The sequence below is a fragment of the Ptychodera flava genome, chromosome 18 (assembly GCF_041260155.1).
Source record: "Ptychodera flava strain L36383 chromosome 18, AS_Pfla_20210202, whole genome shotgun sequence".
In the NCBI taxonomy this organism is placed as follows: Eukaryota; Metazoa; Hemichordata; class Enteropneusta; family Ptychoderidae; genus Ptychodera; species Ptychodera flava.
The window spans coordinates 16,764,168-16,771,350 of NC_091945.1; positions in this window are offsets into that span (position 1 = coordinate 16,764,168).

The following is a 7,183-nucleotide window of genomic DNA, read 5'->3' on the forward strand; positions in this document are numbered from 1 at the left end:
CAAGTGAGAGATCATATGAATGAGGATTTGAATAATAGTTTACTTATTTTACCAGTTATGGAGCACCAATGTGCATCATCTGTTTGGGAGTTTTGGCCAAACAGCTCCCGTGTGCTTCAGACGACATTGATGCCTTTGTATGTCCACACACACACCTGTCGTTTACATGTGAAGATCCATTGAAAAGTTTAACTTGATACTTTGCTTATGACTGGGTCCCAGAGTATATATATATATATATATATATATATATATATATATATATATATATATATATATATATATATATATATATATATATATATATATATATATATATATAATATATATATATTTAGTCCCTCAACACAAAACAGTGACGTAAGGGCAGTCCCTGAGTACATATCAGTGACGTTTGTGCAGCCCCTTGATGACGCCGTTTGTGCTGTCTCCTCGGACCGAGAATTTAGATTGGTTTATTTAGTCCCTCACAGACAATCGGGATGTTCGACATCTCTTCCGATGGTGTCACGTGGTCGTCTATTGAATATTTAATATAAGAAAGAGGAAAACGGAAAGAGGAGAATTTCATCTTTATCAGTTGTTGTTGATATCGATCACACGGAAGTATGTAACAGACGTGAAAATATAATCAAATCTATACATACAAACTCACAGACAAGTTGAGAAAGTGATAGCGCATTGCGAATCACCTGCCATTTTCCATTTTGTAATACCTTAAACTTGAAATTCACGAAACCACTTAAACTGCTTTGAGTCGCGTTATTGTCCTGATGTTATCTACTGCGCATGTATTTTTTTTTCAACAGAAGAAATCGAACTGTAAATTGTCATGATTCCGACTGCTCATACTTATTAGAGTGACGTTGAAAAGGGCAAAGAAGGCAATATCGATTGACAGTCATTCATCTGAGGGAAGTCTTATACTACGACAGTTAATTACACTCTTTCTTATCAACATGCGAGCTTTCATTTTTATCCAATTATCATATCTACAGGCTGACATTGTCACGCCATACTCATTATTCAAAAGCTACATTTGCTTGTGAAAATGTTCTGCCCGTGCAATTTGTCCGTCACGGCTTTAAATTTCTTGAGTCGTCAGAATGTGTGTAAATTAAAAGCGCCAGTGTTTACTTGGCTATCAGAATTGATTTTGACTTTTGGAGAATTTCGGCATTCATCTCTCTAATTGAAGTGTTCCTTAACCAGGACTAATGACTTTGATATTTAATCCGAAACTTTTTCCCCGTTTGTCTTATTTGGGTCACACTCCCACGTGATCAGCCATGCATGGATGTTAACCCGAAGGCAGAAGTTATGGGTTTCTGAGTTTAAATGCATTGAACTGTTCCATCATTTTTCGTACGAACTCATCTTAATTTGAGTTAATTTCATTTTGGTTCATCTATTTTGAAACCGTCAGCATGCGGAGACATCGCGGTAACGTATTTCTGGAACCAGATCAAAGAAGAAAACCTGCCCTGTCACGTGACCGTGCAGATCACGATTAGCCCCGGATTACCTTGGACATCGTTATATGATTTGTGATAATGATTCGTGCTTCAATAAAGGATTCTCTGCCTGTAAAGGCACTCTGGTGTAATGCTTAAGGATTGTGAAAATAATGCAGCAGCCACTGTACTTATATCATTTTCATTTATCTTTTGCAATCCCTAATTTTCTGGTTGAAAGCTGGACGTATATATCGATAATCCCGTGAAATCATTGTGTTTATGGATACCACTTTGCTTTAGGGAAAGATTCGCAGACATGATGTGTTTTCTTGGTCTTTGGGAAAACAGTATCAAGTTTCTACGCTGATTCTTTGATGGAACAAATAAAAAATCCTAGGAAGTTGTTCTGATGACATACTTTTAAACTTGGAGTACTAGCTCGTCTTTGATTGATTCGTTCGATACATATGATCAAATGAGATCCTGTTACTCAGTTATTTTCCTGGTTTTTAGCTCCAATGTGGACACACGGGAGCTAATGTCATACTGTTGTCGACTGCCTGTTCTTCTGTCTGTGAGCACGGTTTCTCAAAAATGGCCCCGCAAATCCAAGTGAAACTTGGTGTATAGATGCTGTTACCGAGTGTGGTGAAGTAAAACGAGTTTGGTTATACGAAAGTTGCGTATGATAAGCGTTAAATTTCATACTGCACTATTTAGGACATATGTAAATATCTTGACAATGGCACACTGAATTTGGCGGTAGTTGATGGAAATATTTACATGTACAAGTACAACACAAATTTATCTTACCATTGTAATTTATTTCATAGCGTACTGTCGTCCAAAAAATTATATCTTTGAAAGATTGCTTTGTTATAAAGTAAATTCATCCCTGGAGATGCCTTCTTGTACATTTCTTAAAATCAGCAAAAGTATGCATATGTAAATTTACCTGAATTTTCAAGCTCTGCTGTCAGTGACGCAGAGATCATCAGATAAGTTGGTTGTCCGTCGGCGTCCTTCGTCTGTCAGCTGTGTACTTCTGCTCTGAAGCCGCTTGTAATAAAACGTTCATATTCGAAGTTCGAAGAAGTCACAGGGAATGATAACCTTGAATTTGTTCATATGTCACATGATGATGTAGTAGGAATATGAAAATTTTGCGGCTGACTCGCAGCGTGTTTGCAAGGTTATATCTGATTGGTCGATTGTCACTATTCACAGCAACTTAGGGAGTTTATTTGTATTGTTTTAATTATATTGGTAAGATTCAGCCAACCAATAGGATAACAGCTTCGAAATCGCTGCAAGTCGCCGAAAATTTTGAGGGTAATGTTCCAATTTTTCGTGCAAACCTCTCCAGCTCCGTATGACAGCTTTCAAAACGGCATGTAACATCGTAGGGATGCACTTACTGAATGTCCTTCAAATTAGCGCGAATTTTACATACGCACATCTGTGCGCCTTAATGCAAGTTCTTTCTGAACGTGCTCGTCCAAACGAAAATTCAATATGCTATCTCAGGGATGACGTCATTAACTGTGGTCAAATAATGATGAATTTTGCACGTGATAAATTTTTTCTCATATTTGAAGTTTTTGTCCTTTTTCTCCAAATAAATCGAATTTCTTTGGCTCTGAAACTTATTGTCCACTTATTGTGAACTTTGTTGTGCTTTCCCAGGATGATCACATTCATGTTTATATAAATGGCCGTGAGATTGCATAAATAATTTTCATGGAAAATTTTCCTCATTTTCAGGGGAAAGTTTCTATCGTCCCTGGAAACGTTTGAAATATTTTTCACGCAAAATTTTTCCTGTACTTTCGTGGGGGTGACTGCATTCCCATTTGACGCAATGACATTTTTCTCTAATTTTATCTGCGGATTCCTCGTGATGTCATCGATCACATTTTTTTCTGTCATGCATCCTTTTCTAATCTTCTATTTTTAAAATCATATTTGGTATGAAATCGATAGAACAGCCATTTCAGTTTCTTTTGCATTAAAATCTTTGTTTTGCTATTCAGTAATTCCGTCATGGTTCATTATTGTTTTCAGCGAAAGCCAAGGCCAGAGCTATAACAGCCTCCAGGTTTATTTAATTCTCGGAAGGAAATTCGGCCATTTGTAAGCATGAAATTATGCTAATTTTTTGAAAAGACTTTGTCGATGAAGTAAATTGAATTGCAGTATGAAAGCTCACCGGAAAGTGTGTAAGTTGTTTGACGATTTCTCCATGTGTAAAAACAACTTTGCTTCAAACTGATGAAAGATACAATCGTGATCCTTTTCAAACGTCGACATTTTGGCATAATAGCGAACAAACTCACTGGACAAACAATGAACGACGACAAAGTGGTCCGCGGTTAGCTCGCAGGATTGGAACTAATGCAAGTAACAAACCCTTCGCCAGCAAGTTCAAGGAACCGCAAAAGTACAGACTGCATAAATGTCTGAAGTACAGAGATCTTTTATTAAAGGGATACAGTCGTCAGAACTGGGCTCAAGGGTCGTATGGGACCCATACGACCAATGTATAAACACTGTATCCAAGGTACGATGGTGACTGATGAAAGTTGAAACATGTCTGTTATAATTTACATCGTATAATTTAAATGTTGCAGCTATGATGATGAGGTGCATCTAGATATCGTGCATAAAACAAATGTTTGTAAACAAGAAACTCGCACATGCTCAGTTCCGCCGACTGTTTCCCTTTAAGTTTGAATGCGCCTCGGGGACAAGTAATCGGACTCTCAAACTTTTTACAATATATTTTTCGCCTACCATCTATGGGGGTCATTCTGGAACTCATTTAGTAGCTAGATTTTTCACTGGCTTATTATTTGTGAAAATCAGGAATTTTATTTTCCCCATAGAAATACACAGGGATGGCGGCCATTTTTAATCTCAAATATCGGTTAAAATTGAGTTATTTGTTATATCTAGTACCAAATTTGCATGGTGTCCCCAGATTTTTATTCTTCAAGTTGATTTTAAAAGAGAATGGTTGAACATTTGCTTAAGGCAAGTACGGGCGAAAGTTTGAGACTTTCATTTTCGAGGCGCGAATTACCTTAAGGACTATTGGTTGAGGAGTAAACTGGGCCTATGATTGTACGTCAGATGGCCGGCCAATCGATGGACAACCCGCTAACATGCTAGGGGCGACGTCAAAAGATCGATGTTTGAAAAAAAACTTAATTGCTTAAGTTTGGGGGTGGGGGTTTTTGGCCAAATTAATTTCTGTGCAGTCAAAAACGATTTAACGTCTTTTTGGCAAATTTTACGATTTCAAGGCTGTTTTTTGTACGCTAAAACCGATCCAGTCACCCGTATTTTTGTTACTTTATAATGGTTTTCAATTTTTATTTAATTCAATGGTACATTGGTATGTCATTTGAAAGAATTAGTACAGGGTATGAGTCCGCAATGTTTTTCAATTTTAGGTCAGTTAAGTTAGAAGGGGGGGGGGGGGGGTCTGAGGCCAAACTTAAGCAATTAGATTTATTATATTGAACTTTTGATATATATATATATATATATATATAATATATATATTATATATATATATATATATATATTATATATATATTTATTATATATATATAATATCTTTCAATTCCTGTTGCTGCATAGATTTTTGTTGATTGCAAATTCGCTTGTCAGTATGTGAGGACAAAAGAAAGTTACTTCACCAGTGTTGCAGACAGGAATTCTAAACCAGGCCACGGGACAATGTGTCCTATCGTTTATTTTTGGGGACATGATGCACATTTTGGGGACAACATGCGTCAGTTGTCGATCATTTTTTAATTATTTTATTATAAGTAAGTTTCACAGAACAAAATTCAAGCTACCATGACCCCGTCGCTACGGTTTAATTTCAGGCAATTGTAACAGTATACCGTATCTGCCTCCAATCAGAGCTCAATCAGGCGGACTACCACCAAGTGCAGCGTTTTAGTTGCTTTTAATCAAAACTTCGAAATAAGCCTCAAAATAATGCAGAACGAAGTCCACCGTCAGTAACAGATAATACTTGCAGACTAAACCCATTGAACACAGTCGACGCAAGAGTGCGTGCGCCTAAAGTGACCCGCAGTGCGCGAGAATGCGGGACAAAGGGTTCCGTCTTAGGGGACATTGTCGCAAGGGCGTGTCCTGGCTGCAACACTGCTTCACCGCTCAGCTATATTGCCACCAGCAACATGCTGGTCATCAATTTAAGCCGAAATCTCAGGCTTTAGGATCTACACTGATAAAATGAAATTAAGAGGGTAATTTCAAGAAAATTATCCATAAAAAGGTATACAATAATCTCGTTTAATAATGGTAATTAAGAGGTAATTAGTCTCTGTAAATTTGTCTTAGCTGGATCATTAATTTGCCATGCTTGTATAGTTTATACGCTGATACGGAGATTTGGCGCGATAACTAACCACTCTACCGTAGAGATTACCCAGAAGTCAAAGCAAAAGCTCAAGTACTTCTTGAATATAATAGAAAACAGTCTTCATCGCTGCAGAGGCTCAATTGCCCATTATCCCTAAATCCCATTCAAGTCCTAATAGGAGGCAACCGTTAACATTACGTCATACTGACGTCACTAAGGGCAATTCGAAATTACAAGATCGACAGGAGTTATTTCTTGAATGAAAATTTTCTCTGATTGATGGGAAAATCGTCCATAGTTACCTTTTGAAAGTCCCATGCAGGGCGAGCATCAATTAGTTGAAAAGAAAGGCACTTTTCCCAGTAATGCCTTTTTTATTAACTGTGGTATGATTTCGAATTATGAGTGGGCAGAATGGGTCTAACATACATATTGTCTGACACCTTTGTTATGAGAGGCAGCGAAGATGCAAGTGTCAAAAAACATGGGCCCCGCTGTCATCGATGTAACCATGGTAACTGCTTATGAGTGTATTCAAGCAGAATACCCCTAGAGGGACATATATTTAGTCTCAGCTTTTTTACAATTCTCTTTCTAGTCTACTGCAGGTATGAATACACTTTGAAACGTGGGGTATACAAACTTTTTACCGTCTCGTTTTTGTGAAAACGAAACTTTATTTTCCCCCTTTAGATTAAAGACAGAGGTAGTTGTTATTTTGAAGAGGTAAATTATAGGTAATTTGTTTCTCTAAGACCAGATTTCAGTTCTCGGTGACCCCTTATTTTTTTCTCGATTTTGAAAGAGAGTGGACGAAAGTTTCCCTTAAGGAAAGTTTGAGCATCAGTTTGATACTTCAGTTTCGAAGCGCATACGATGGTACAAGAAAAAAAAATCGGTCCTTCGTAAAAGTATTAAGTTTGTGTGTATAGACAAAAAAGCAGTATGTAAACACATATTGTCGGCTGAATAACTGTTATTTGTGTTATCAATATGAAAACAGTTCGTTGATTCATTAAAACATATCTACATGCATGATCGGATCATAATTGTGTCAGAAGTAACTAACATGGGTACATAGACTGAAGCTTTGAACATGATAAAATCGTGTAAAAAATATTTAGTGACTCTGTAACGAACGTGAAGTAATCCGATACACGTTGTTTGAACTTGAGCGTAGATATATATTGTGTTCGAAGTTACACCGGTAAATCAGGAATTCCGATATATTGTGTGTGAGGGGGTGAGATGGCTTGGTGGGATGGAGGGGTGGCCGGGGTAGTCAACGCTAAAGTTCCATTCAACTATACCTTTTACACTATTA